Raw genomic sequence first — 15093 nt, forward strand, 5'->3', positions numbered from 1 at the left:
ATGTTATTTTTATGGCTAAATGTGATAGAGGAGTTTGAGACGAGAATTTTAGTACCAATTTTATAGAAAACGGACCAAGATTGGGCCGAACGGGCCAAACCGGGCCAACCGGACCCAAAGTGGGCCCTTGGCCCAACTAAACTAAACTAAAACCCTAGTTTTCAGCACTCTCTCTCCTCACACAACACTCATACACGCTGAAAATTGAAGAGAGGGGAGGAAGAACACTCTCTCAAGTTCTTTCTCTCACTTGATCTTCAAACCACCATAACTTTTGATCTAGAGCTCCGATTGCCGCTCCGTTTGCGGCCACGCGTTCACCGCGGAGAGCTCTACAAAACCCATACAATCAATCTTGAGGTAAGTCACGTTTTACTGTTCGAAATTCCAGCCCTTGATTTCGAGTTTCATGAGCAAAAATGTTGAGATTTTGGGTTCTTTGATGTTATAGGACCCAACTCTCTTGAAGAAGAAGGTTAATCTTGTCTCCTTGGACCTTGGGTGTGGTAAGATTCTCAACTCTAGTATAATTTGTTGTTCTATGAGGTTTGGGCATTGAGATGTTGTGTATGGGTATGATGATTGTGGCTTAGGTTGTGTGTATGTGAATATTGGAGCTTGATTGGTGATTTTGGAAAGCTTGGAAGAGGGTTTTGTGTGACAAAATCTGTTCTTGGAGGTGTTGAGACCTTGAGAGCTTGAGGAAAAGTGGTTTGGAAGTGCTCCAGTTGAGCTTGGGAAATCGGCTAAGGTATGGTTTCGGTTTCCCGTATCTAATATGTAATGTGGTAGGAAATACTTAGGCTAGAGGCCCTAAGATAGGCATTGAATTGTTGGTGTTGTTGAATGGTTGAGATATATGATGTGTTCATATATGTGATTATGAATATTGATGCCTTGATTGTGTGATATATAAGAAATGCATGTTGTGATATATGCTTGATGGATGATTAAGGTTGAATTGGTGGGTGGTACCATGTTGATGGTGAGTATGATGTTGATTATGTATAGTGATTGTTGATTGGAAATGGCATTGTTGGAAAATTAGGATGAGGAAGGATGTATGACGTGATATTGTGTTTGTCCTTTAGCCATTTGATAGAGAAGTGTTAAAATGGTTAGATGTGGTTTTGGGAATTTTGGTAAAATGTCAATGTGTGAGTTGAGGATGGCTTGTTGTTGATTTTGGTACATTTTGAATGATTTCAAAGAGAAGGGTTGAAATTGGCATGTTTTGATTGATTTTGAAAAGAGTTGAAAGTGGCTTGTTTTGAAAATGGCACTTTGTGGTTTTGAATGAAAACATGGTTTTTGGGCATACTTTGACGGGACATAACTTGGACTACGGATCTCTGATTTGTGCCAAATTTGTTTAGAAATGAAATTGGATCCGGGATGTCCATGCCGTTTGAAGAACGGGTGAAAAATGATTTAAAATGAGAGAGTTATGACCGTCGGAAGATTGGGGGTTGAATCTGTGAATTCTGCAGTTTTTAACTTAGAAAATTTTTAGCAGAATGACCCCCCGCGCGTAGGCGCACTTGGCGCGTACGCGCCGTTCTTCCAGGAAGCGCCATCCACGCATGCGCGTGATGTGCGCGGGCGCGCCGAATGTGCTGCACCCAATGCCCAGCCATTTTCCCGAGAGTTGTGCCAAAGTTGTGCCAGTTTTGTGCCTGGGGCGCAAGAGTACCCACGCGTACGCGTGGTTGACGCGTGCGCGCCGTTTGGCTAATTTTCAACCCACGCGTTCGCGCGTATGACGCTTGCGCGTCGATGAGTTTTAAGGCCATCCACGCGTGCGCGTGGAGTGCGCGTACGCGTGGCCCTGTTTTCATCCCAAAGTTGATTTTTGAGTTTTAAAAGCCAAATTTCATACTTCTAAGCCTCCGATCTCACCACTTATGTCTTAAATCATTATGATATGCCTAGCATGAGAAAAAGGGCTAGTGAATGTGGTAACTTGCGAGTGAAGCAAGGGAAAAATGAATGATCATTGAGGATCAAAGATGATTATGTGAGATGCGGAGAATGGCGGTGGAAGTGCTTGTTATGCCATGGGCCGAAAGGCCATAATTGTTAATGAATTGGCTGGTTATGGATTTAACCGTGAGCCGGATGGCTGGATTATTGCCGTGTTACGGCGGAGCCATGTTTATGGCCAAGTATAAATGTATATATGCTGTTGATTGAATTGTGAATGTTTGCACTTCCACCATTGAAGATGAGGGTTTCCCTGGGTAGTAGCAATGGCTAGCCACCATGTGCTCCAGGTTGAGACTCGAAGCTCTGTTAACCCAATGTCGTAAGTGTGGCCGGGCACTGTGAAAGGCCCGGATGAGCTCGCCCCCGTAAATATTCACCAATGATGGTGATGGATAAATATTCACCAGTGAGGATGATGGATATGGATCATGATTATGATCAAGTTTATGATGAGTATAACTCGAGTTGGGGATGCACGACAGAGGGACAGTCCAATGGTTAGCTACCAGGACTTGTCGGGTTGGCTCTATAACCGACAGATGATATCATCAGCCACTAGGGACAGGCATGCATCATAAGCATACTACATGAATTGTTTGAGATTGCCTATTTGACTGCATATTACTTGCTAATTGCCTAAATGCCTTATCTGTTCCTATTTGTAAATCTCTTGTCTGATATAACTGTGTTTGCTATATTATACTCCTGCTGGTGGTTGGGAGGTCTGAAGGAATTGGAAAGGGAAGTATTAGTTAGACTGAAGAATCTTTAGTCAGTTGCCACTTACAGTTTAGCTTGTTTATAAGCTTTGATATTATCTGGAGGAAGTTCTAGGATTGCCTTCGGCTTTCCTCTATTATTATGTATTATATATGTGGAAGCTGTTACCGTGCTGGGGACCTCTGGTTCTCACCCATGCGGATTTTGTGGTTTTCAGATGCAGGACGTGAGGTTTCTCGCTGAAGCATGCTGGAGACTTCTGGATTAGCGAAGATCCTTTGTTCTCGGGACTCTGTTTTGGTTTATATATATTGTTTAGATACTTTTATCTCCATTAAATAATACAAACTGTGATGACTCCTTCTAGAGGGGATTTTTGGAGAATAGATTTTCTGTATTTGTGTCCCTTTGGGTTTCCTTTGGGGTTTCCTTATTTTATCATATGTATATATTGCTAAGCTCGGACCGGTTATCTTCGCAACCGGGTTTTGAGTCTTGATATTTCCGTTTTTGACACTCTTTATATATATGATCTTGCGCTAGCTTATCCTTTGCTCGTTACGTTATCATTCGGAGTGTTGCGTTTTCGAGTTACGGTTTTTGTTTACCCCTTTTTCTTCAAAGGCTCCTAGTTATAATCAATCATTCATAATACTATACGTACTAAATTTTTGTTTTAGAGGTCGTAATACCTTGCCATCTCTGAATTATGACTTAAGCATAAGACTCTGTATGGTAGGGTGTTACATCTTGAGTGTGTTTCATCTTTCACGTTCATCACTCCGCGGAAGTTTCTTAATGAAGGTTAGTTTGGTTGAACCACTATGTTGTGTTCTATCTTTGGGAAGTAATGAGAATTCATCACATCCACATGAAAAAAAACCAACCACTCTGTCGTCAAGGGTGAGCAATGTAATAAGGTGAGCAACGTACGTTGAAAGCATTGATAATGGATGGTTATTTTCAAGCGATTTAGATGTTCATAATCAATGCAAGTGGCATGTTTAGTTTTATGTTTTATGCTTAACCAAATGCATCATAAACATTCATGATTCAACCACATTTGGGATGATTTTATATTCATGGTATGCTTGTATGTATGAAGCCCTTGGTTTGTATTAATTGATCATGGCATATTGCGTTGACGCTGGTTGAAACTAGATATTTATTGGACTATCTTTTATTGATATATGAATTTATATGACTAAGTTTAAATTGCATGTACAAGCATGAGACTTGAATACTTTGGAGACCTTGGCACCCAATAAGTAAGCACCTATGTTCCTGTGCATGATGGCAATAGATCCGCTGGAATATTAGTAGTGCTGTATATTGAATATGAAATACAACTAATGGTATTATTATTATTATTGAAATTATATTTCAAAAAGAAAATTAAATAGGCAAGAAAAGTAAATACTTCCTGCATGTTTAGATTAGAATACACATATGATCATACATCATATGGCTATGACTCTATCCCCTGAGAAATCACCGTGGAGAGTAGCAAATAGTCCTTCTTCCCAACTGCATCAATGCTTGCAAATTCTAGGAAGTCATTTATGGTTAAGAATATCATTTGGATTGCTGGTGCTAGTCTTTTGATATTTATTTTGTTAGGCATTTGTATTTTTATACTGTGGTGCTTTAAGCAAAGGCCAGAGAAGAAAAATGCCAAGAAGCAAAATGTTCGTGTGTTCGAAAGTCCTTTACATAAACCTACTTGCAGTGACACTTCCTTTAAATACATTATATGTCTGATATGTTAAGAATGAAGTATAATCTGACCTGACGTATTTTTATCTTTAGTAGCATATGTGTCTTCAACATTTCAACTAATCTTCATTCTTTTATCAATTGTTTATAAAAAAGTATGAAAATAAAAAGACATAAAAGGTAACATTAACAAAATATAGATTTTTGATTACCAGTTTACCAAATTTGAAGCAACCAATCGAAAGAAATTCTTTGTTGGGAGACAGTATGCAGCCGAAGTTTTATATATGCATGTAGATGTTTATTTTTCATGTAAATGAGATGTTTATTTTTAACGTAAATAGGATATTTTAATGTATTTAATGGTTAATTTAAAATGGTCATTTTAGTAGGTATGTGGATGATTATTTTAATTTTTATGTAGATGATTATTTTGACTGGATTGAGTTTAGTTATATATAATTAGTATATGTTAGATATTCAATTCATTAGGTATGCAGATGATTATTTTTATTCTTAAGTGGATGGTTATTTTTACTAAGGGTGTGTGGCGTGTGGCAAGCCAAGCAGCGAAGGTGGAGTGGAATGATTATTGATGAAGGTGGGGTGGCCGCTGGTTGAAAAAGAAGAGGGTATTGAAATGAAATGTTTTGGTAAATTAGAATTTTAGATCGTTATTTTTTTTGAAATAATTAATTAGATTTTTTAAAAATTTGAAATTTAAAATTAGGGGATTTGAAATTTAAAATTCGATGTGAAATAACTGAATAAGAATTTTTAAATTTAGAGTGGACGGGTTTTTATTATTTATCCCTATTGAGCTAAATAATTAGCTCATTGTACATATTGTATAGATACCCTATTGGCTCCCTAGCGGGATTCATTTTTTAAATAAAATTAGGGTTCTACAATTCATTGTAGCTGTGCTTAAGGAATGTCTCGATTGCCTTCATTTTTCACCACCTATAAAAGATTCCAATTCGTTTTAATTTTTTCATAAGTTTGAATTATAATGTAAATATATTCCATGATTTATCATTATGCAAATTAATAAATTATCTATTAATTTTGTTTTCATGCAGTGAAAGATCCTCTTGTTTTCTAGTTTTATTAGATTCTCATTTAAAAAAGAAGCGATCTGCAAGATTTTAAATTTGTGATGTCGATAGTGATTGTCCTTTCTATTCTCTCTTTTCACAAAGTTTCGTTCAACCATCAAAGATTTTTTTTAATTTTGGAAAACAACAAAGAAGAAAATCTTCACAAGTCGGAAGTACGAAAAGTGCAATTCAATTTAATAATAATAATATGTTATAAATTAATAACAAATCTTTAGTATATTCATCTACTTTGTAACGAAAAGCACCTAAGCCCATGACTATCAAAATTTATATATATGTTTTGTTGATGATCATATTACGATTTATATGCTTTCTTCTTCTTTTTTTTAGAAGTTCTTAGTAAATTTAGTGAAATTCACAACCTAAACCTGCATTATTTCAACTATAATCTATATATACTGGGAGAAAATGTTGATAAAAGAAAACTCAATAATATGTTGGTAGTTAGCGTTATTTCTTTAATTTAATTTTAGTTGAATGAATAATTTTCATCGTTATGTATATGTTATATTTCTAAATGACTTAATAATTCGTAAAAATAGTAAATAATATTTAAAAAACTTAATAAATGTAGAATTATAAATAATATCATAGCTTACGAAAATTCTATTTCTTATTTTGATATTAATCTAGCATCTATTAATTTTTAAGTATACTAAAGGCAATGTAAGAAAGATTGAAATGACAGGAGGACATCTTTCATATCTCATCTCCATTTAATTCTTTGTCTTGAACTACTCCACTATAAGTAAGAAAAGATTTTAGAAATGACCTGAACTCCTGAAGCAATATTTCATGTCCCATATTCATTTACTTGAACCACTTGATAATAATAAGTGAGTGAAGTCTTAAAAGATGCAAAGTAATAAATATACATATAGGTAAAAGTAGATTGTTAAGTAATGATTACACGTACCTTTTAATATCTTGAGAAAGTCAAGACCCATTTAACATAGTTCATTATAACTCAAGTAGCATGGACATAAACAAATATTAAATGTAATTACTTTTGTTAATACACTAACAAAACGGTACTTTAACGTGTAAGGTGTTATCCTGTTTGTTTACAATAAAATCGTATTTTCAGAATTTCTTTTACAAAACTCCTCCAAAAGAGTTTAGAATTGTAAGTAGATGATAATTACAAATTTGGGTAAAACATATTTTTTGCCTCCGAAATTTGTTTAAAATTTAAGGAATATTCTAACTTTTACTTTGTTTTAATCTTATCCTAAATATGTTTAAATTTGAATTAAATATATCGTTGATAGTAAAATTGTATAAAAGATAATTTACTCAAATATTAATCATTAAATTATTATATAATTCAACCAATTATATATTTAAAAAATGGAGTATAATTAAAATTTTTAATCATTTTTCATAACTTGCATATGATGTGATTATATTATTATCTTTATTTCAATCAAATGTCCCTTTGGTAAACATTTGAACATCATGTTTATGAAAATCATTAAGTTACTTCATCCCTGTTGTTGTTGTTATTATTATTATTATTATTATTATTATTATTATTATTCAAAGCTATGTTGTGTTCAACAATTTATATAGTATTGAAGAACAAAACTATAAATAAAGAATTGCAAAATTGTGTATAAATTATAAAATACTCAGGAAGAGTACATTTAATTGAAAGTGAAAACTTCTTCTAGAACAAAATTGAAACAAAATAAACCTTGATGAATATTTTCAAAACTTTTAACTATTATTGAAAGGCAAAAAATGTAACAATTGTACAAATTTTTTTATCTTATCTTTATCATTTATTTAATTATTTCCAATATATAATTAGACAATTTTTTTAGAATAACTGTTTGTAACGTCCTGTCCAGCAAAATACCTTTGCTTAAGTCAGGGTATTTCCACTAGAAAGAACATTACGTAACCTTCTCTAGTATTAACTACTTAATTATCGAGCCTTTGTATCGAGTTCGCGTTTCAGTTTTAAGAAAATGCCAGAAAATTTTGTTTTTTTTTATTCATTAAAGTCATAATTCAAACATTCACAAATAATAATAATCACATAAATATTATTGATAATAATTCTTATACAAAAGAGACCAAATAAAACTCAAATACAATATACTAAACCTACCCCTCTATGTAAAATAAAATCTCAAAGGACAAAAGCGAGGGAACTCTATGAAAGCAATTAAAACCATAAAGAAAGCCTACTGATCGCTCGCAGCTTCAAATTGCGTCTTCAAACCTGTCGCTGAAAGGGTGGAAAATTTGGAGGTGAGAACCAAACCACATGTTCTCAGTAGAGGTCGAGAATGCCGTGAAAGTAAAGAATAAAGCGCAAATAGTTAACTGCATTCATAGACATCTAAAAGGAAACTAACTTTCTTTAAAAGCAATAGTTAATTACTCAATATCCTAAATCCATATTTTTCTTGTAAAACTTTTAAAAGTTTCCTAAACTGTATGAATGACCAACCTGTCCCAGTCATAGGTTCATTAAGTCTATGCTGAACCAGTTTGATTTTTCATACCTTACTAGACCATAACATAAAAGAAGTTACCTACGCGGTATAAATGATCATCCTACTCCAAGCATAGGTTCATTAAGTCTATGCTGAACCAGTCAGATACTTTATACAGAACTAAACTTCCAACACAAACCAGTCATGGCCTCAGGCCCAAGCAATTCAACCAACACCCAATTCACCACAATCCAGCCAATCAATTTCAAACACAACTAATGAGGTTCAAACACAATCAAGAGCAATTATATCAAATATAGCAATTAACAGTTAACAGAATTATTCATTTAGGCAAACCAATTACAATATGCACACCCAAACAATGTCACATAGATGCATATGATGAATGTCTAGTCCTAGTACAGGCCATGAGCTCATGTGTCGGTTAGCACCTGCATTCCCGACATTTATCCGGTCACGAGTTCACGATTTCCCGGATACGATTTTCCGTTCAAATAAATGCGCATATAATTATTAGCAGCTCTATTGAGACAGCCTCTGCTTTCTACTCGCAGGAAATATATACTCTTGGGAACGGAAAATTACTCTTGGGTTGCCTCAGGACAACAGATAAATAAACAAACATCTCTTGGGTTGCATTAAGCAACAAACAAATAAATAATATCTCTTGGGTTGCATTAAGCAACAAATATATATATAATATCTCTTGGGTTGCCGCAAGCAACAAACAAACATCTCTTGTGTTGCTTCAAGCAACAAACAAACAAATAATATCTCTTGGGTTGCCTCAAGCAACAGATAATCATACAATAAGTACTTTACTCTTTCCTTTTTCTTTCATAATTGCAAATTCGCAAGCGGGACTAGACCCACGCCCTTGCCAACAATCTCATAGATCAAATATTCTTTTCTCTAAAGAATCATTGAAGTTATTATTATTAAATAAGCCTTGAATATTTATTTTGATTAAGTCCTTATATTTTTTATAAAAATTTGGATATAATCTCCTTTAAAAAATAGGACTTATCCACCCTTACGGGTTCCTTCTTTCTCAATAATTCATCAGCCTCTTTCAGCATTTGCCACAGCAATATATTCTCAAAAATATTTGATAATAGAAAATCTATTTCTTAAATTCCATATCCAAAATAATTACCAACACAACTTGGCAGCCTGATTTCCATTTTGTTTTTAAAATATCAAATGAATTTGGAATTGCGCAAACTTTATATCCATGCGACCGTCTCGGATTAAGCTTTCTATTAAATCAAAAATCATAATTTTTCGCTGACTATAGCTTCGGGAATATAAGCAAAACCGTGACTGTTCTGCAGTGTTTTAAAACCAGAAGACAGCAGCAGCATACAACATTTGAAATTTCATATAAAATCCAAATTAAATCCAACTACCTTCAAAATTAATGTGGTTACACATAACTCATCCAAATTTCTTTCTCAATTGGTTCCAGGGTCATACCATTTTTAATGAAGGAGTTACGTAGCTTGGAAGTTAGGTAATTTTCTGCAAAATTCTGTTTTACAAATCATTGAACACAACCTCTTCCAAGTCCCATAACTCACTTATTAAAACATGGAAAATCCTAAAATTTAAATCACATATACTAAACATACTTAATTTTCACCTCCAATTGGTTGCATCTCAATATCTATCCAGGATCAAAAGTTATAAACTCCCAAAGTTACTAATTTAAGAAAACAGAATCTGGCTTTTTCTGCATAATGCATCATCCTTCAAAAATTCATATCTTTAAAACTATAAGTCCAATTGTTCTGAAATTTTACGGCATTAAAATAATAGAAATAAAGTTTTATTTAAAATTGGTTCCATTTCAAAATTCAAACTGCAGAATTTCCAATAGAGGAATCAAGTTGCTGCTGCGTTAAACGTTCTGCAGAAAAACCAGTTTTGACATCCATGATTCAAAAATTCACCATAAATCATAAACTTAGTGAAAAAGTCTCAAATTCAGCAGTCCAATTCCCTATATCCCCAAGCTCAATCCGGACTTGGTCCCACGCAATTCCGATAATCACAGAAATAGTTATAGTTTTTCAAAGTTTCTGGCTTCCTTTAAAAATAATGCAGAAAATCAAGTTTTACATTTTAACTTTGAAAAATCATAACTAGTTCTATAATTAATTCAAACTTCTCAAAATTGAGTCCCAACAACAACTTTTATTATACTTTACTCAGCCTTTGCTCTTATATCATTTCGATTATTGTTGAATAACTGATTCACTTCCAAAGTCACCTTTTAATTTCAAAAATCAGTTTTTCAGCAATCTATTTAGTGTTCAAAATCCAACCCTTCAAAACCCCTCAAAACCAATTCCAAATCAACCACCAACCAAGTTCATTAACATTACAATATACGAAATAACATCTAACGGCAACAAATCCAACATAACCCATTAAAATTCAGGAATTCTCAACAATTAGTCATCAAACGATTCCCAATCCACACAATCAATCAATATCACTGATCAACAATTCCAAATCACAATCTCAACCATTCCAATCACAATTTCAGCCACAATTCAATATTCACATAATCAATCAATTAATTACAGCTATTGAATCTATTTGCAGTTATTCAATAAACCTTGTAAGCATTCTTAAATTGAAATCGTTTTAAACCCCCTACCTCGATGTCGCAATTGCATAATTTAACGTAACAATTCCCTTCCCTTTTAGTTTCATGGCAACAGCAGTGACTCTCACGCAACTGGAACGGCAGAGGCAGTAACCAGAACAGCAGCATTATTAATCATCACAGCAGTGATCGGGGTTGTAACCAAGCAAAGGGTTCAAATTGGGTGGAAATTAAGAGCAATCACAGCCCTGGGAATCTCAAGACAAGGCACATACCAGAATCAACTCAAGACAAGTATAGCAGTGACAATAAAATGTGTTAATAGACAATGATCAAGGAAAAGATCAATCCAGAATTAAAGTAGCATCGGACTCACCAATAGAAACTCTAATAGATTCATAATAGCATCAACGCCGGTATTCCAAATAATAGTAGTAGAGAAACAGGTGCAGCAAAGAGGCATGAACGACGGTGACGAAATTTCAAGAATGGAATTGGGAACGCAGGGGAAGCTGCTGTCGGGTATATCAGTGGCGCCTCCCTTCAAGCTCAATGATGATTGAACTGTGACGGCGAGCTCCCTTCAACGGCAGCGCTAGCGGCGGTGCGCGGCGTTGGCAGCGACGACTCCAACACGGCGACAAAGGCAGAGCTTCTTCTCGGTCAGCGGCTTGCAGCTCACAGTTTCCTCCCAACGTCGTTCTTCCTTTCCTCTTCGTGGTTCTGCTTCCGACGGTGGCGACATGTGTGACGGGCTCCACGGCTGCGCGGCGCAACCTCCTCTCTCTCCCTCGCGAGTTCGTCCTTCTCTCTTTCTCCTGACGCTCTTGATGACAGACGGCCTCCAAGGTGGCAGCAGGAAACTCGAAGGCGTTTAGTCTCCACGGCGACAACAGTGAGACGCCGGTGATGGCGGGATGGACGGCAGCTGGACGACGATGTGGTGTAGCTCTCTCTCCTCCTCTCAGCTCTCTCAGACGCTCTCCTCTGCTCTGTGTGTGTGTCTGCGTTTTGGGAGAAAGGGGTAATGGGTTAGGGTTTGTGAATTGGGAAAATTAGGGTTTTTAAATTAATTTTGGGATTTTGGGTTATAAATAAAACATTTTATAAAGGAATAAAGATAAATATGAATAGATATTTTGATAAAATTGAAGGGTAGAGTAATTTTAAAATTAAATATACTCTATTAAAAATATATAAGAACATTATTTGTTAACATATTGCTAAGTTCAATTAATTATTTCTAGTTTAAATTATAAAATAAGCATATTAATCATATTTTTATAAAATATAGTTTAAACTCAATATTAATTATTCAAATTAAATGATATAATTTTTTATTATTTTTCTATTATTAGAACTTAATTTCAAATTATATAAAATAACCAATTATAAAAATTTACACAAAAATATTAATTAACTTAACTCCAAATATTAATAAAACTAATTTAATTATTCTTAATTGTTCAGTTTATAAAATAAAGAGTTCAAATTAATAATAAGTCATAACTTGTTTATAATAAAAATTACTTAAATTAAATTGTACAATTTTTTTTTAATTTTCAATTACTAAAATTATACAAAATATTCCAAAATAATAAAATTACCTAAGAATATTAATTGGTTCAAAATGAATTTATCTCCGAATCTACTTAATTATTTCTAATAAAATAATTTCTAAAATTACAAAATTTAAACTTAACAAGATAAAATCACAATTTATTTATATTTAGATTTTCAGAAATGCGGGATGTTACACTGTTCATAATGATTTAAATATTTTTTTAAAATAGTTGTGATAATTGATAATTAAGATAAAAAATATATGGTATAAACTAATTTACTCAAATATTAATCATTAAATTATTATATATTTAAAAATTAGGAGTATAATTAGAATTTTTAATCATTTTTTATAATTTGCATATTATGTGATTATATTATTATTTTAATTTCTAACAAATGTCCCTTTGGAAAACATTTTTTGGAAAAAAATTTTATAATCTTGTTCTACTATATTATATAAATTGTTGGACATAACACAAATTTAAAATAATAATAATAATAATAATAATAATAATAATAATAATAATAATAATGAAGTAAGTTAATGAATTTTTTTTCAAAAGACTAATATTTATAAAAAATGACGATACTTTTGTCAAATTATTAAAGTGTCTATGTTCAGAGTATGCGATCAAACCAAAAATTAATCCAATGTTATTCAATAGGTTTTTAAATTATGATTTATATCATCTACTATAAATGTATATTGTTATTAAGAATTTGGTGCAATTAATAGAATGGATAGAACCACATCAATCGCAAGGACAATACCAACTCCGTGACTTTGCTATCTAGAAGCCATACAATTTACATGTTTCCTTTGAAAACAAAAATTAATGGTTGACAATGACATTTACTTTTTCTTTTGGGGTATTATTAACTCTAAGTGGCAAAATAATAGATAGCTGTGAACTATACTTCCTGTGCATGAAGTATCTGTGTTAACAAATGAGGCTGCTTTAAAATATGAATTGTGAAATGATGGCTTCCATCACAACAGTACTCAAGAGGTTACTTTACTAACCATGGTTGGTTAGTAAATTAGCTAAATTTTCCTTTTAAAAAAACATCACCTTCATAGACTAAGTTTTAAATTCCAAAATATTCTTCATCTTCTTATTTAGTGACTAAGGCAAACCAAAGATAAGAAAGAAAGGAGTTTCAGAAGGCATACAAAAGAAGAATTTACACCAGTAGCATCTATCCCAAGATCCTTCCGAAGAACAAAGCAATGTTTGAACCATCCAAGTGAAATGTTCCTGTCTTTCTGAATTCTAACCGTATGTCTTAAAAACTGGCACACAAAGCATCCATAGCCCAGGCAGATTTCCAATTTCAAAAGCCCCATATCAACGCACCAAAACACATATCAATAAACTAATTCAATGAGATAAGAATTAGAATAAATAAATGAAGGAAATAGGTAAGGAAGGGTTACTTCATTTTGTGCACTGTAATAAACTTTCTTATTCCCAAATTGATTCCGAAACTTATAGTTATATATTTTAAATACTAAAACTAATTTTAGACATTATACTTCTATTATTGTTGTATCTTTTTCCAACAACAAATTGAAAAAAATAAAGGAAGGCCCAAAGTTGGGCCCAAAAAAATAAAAAATACACACATATGTATAGTAAAATATATATATATATGGCCTATCTAAACTATAAACGCACATACTCAAATAATGGCCATTGAATTTTCCTTTAGGGTCCATGAGAATGAAAGAGTGTAACTCCTCTGTCTTTAGTGAGCAAGGCAAACCAAAGATTAGAAAGCAAAGAGTTTCAGTAGAAGTACAAAAGAAGAATCTAGACCAACAGCATCTATCCAAGATCCTTCCGAAGAGCAAAGCAAGGTTTGCACCATCCATGTGAAATGTTCCTCTCTCTCTAACTTCTAACCGTCTCTCTTAACACAAAAAGAAACCAAAAACATTCCTTTTTTATTAATTATTCTAATACAATATTTTGTACTAAGAGAAAAAATCATTGGTCTATTCTTCAGTGTTGAGAACGCAATTAGCAACATCATAAAATTGGATGGCAATGCATGCAGATAGAAAGGATGCCAACAGGTAAAAATCTGAATCCTGATTGATACTTGATTTTCATGTGTATAAAAAAAATTGAACATCAAGTAACATTCAGTTGGTACATGACATAGAAACTTATTATTCTAGATTAGTAAAATTGCGAGTCCTCTTATCCCACATTTTGGAACAAATCCTTCAAATTAAATGGCCAAACTCTATTTTGAGATCAGTATAAAAAGAAAGCTAACTTCGTAGAGATATTAACAAACAAAAATGATTTTAAGTAATTAAAAATAAATACCCATCAAAAGAATAGTTGATATTTAACCCAACTCAACAAAAAACAATTCTTAATAATTTCATTATTTTAGTAGTTCTTATATAACTTTTAATGTAGTTGTTTTGAATAAATTCTTCGGAATTAAATAAAAGATATATTAGCATAAGATTCATGAAATAACTGTACAAATTAATAAGTTATTATGTACCAAAATTTTTCTTAATTTTTTAATCTCATTAATTATAATTATTGTTTAGGTAACCATTTCTGATATGTCATATTTTATCAAGCTTGGCTTGGGTTGAAGTAACTTATGTCATTGGCTAACTGTAGATTTTTCAGTTCAAATTTCTTTACCACTCTATTCATTTATCACAAGAACTGAAATTAACTATGGTTTCTACAATTTGTATATGGTTTCAAAATAATCATCGGACAATCATATTCCATTAATGATGTTTGTAGTCTATATGTTACTATCATACCCAGCATTTTTTGTTTTTTTTTTGTTCTTATACAGCTTAAATATATCAATGAAACATGACTATTTACTTAAGTCAGCACGGGTCCATTTCTTACATTGC

General features: G+C 32.8%; 1 long non-coding RNA gene across 1 annotated transcript; it reads right to left on the minus strand.

The window, feature by feature from the left end:
• Positions 1–7566: 7566 nt before the first annotated feature.
• Positions 7567–11659, minus strand: LOC107609699 (uncharacterized). Its single transcript, XR_001613243.3, has 3 exons — positions 11002–11659; positions 10677–10873; positions 7567–7779 (listed from the first exon to the last, which is right to left on the minus strand). It is a non-coding gene; the product is annotated as an uncharacterized LOC107609699 (long non-coding RNA).
• Positions 11660–15093: the final 3434 nt, after the last annotated feature.

The sequence above is a fragment of the Arachis ipaensis genome, chromosome B7, assembly GCF_059453495.1.
Source record: "Arachis ipaensis isolate K30076 ecotype BB chromosome B7, ASM5945349v1, whole genome shotgun sequence".
Lineage (NCBI taxonomy): Eukaryota > Viridiplantae > Streptophyta > Magnoliopsida > Fabales > Fabaceae > Arachis > Arachis ipaensis.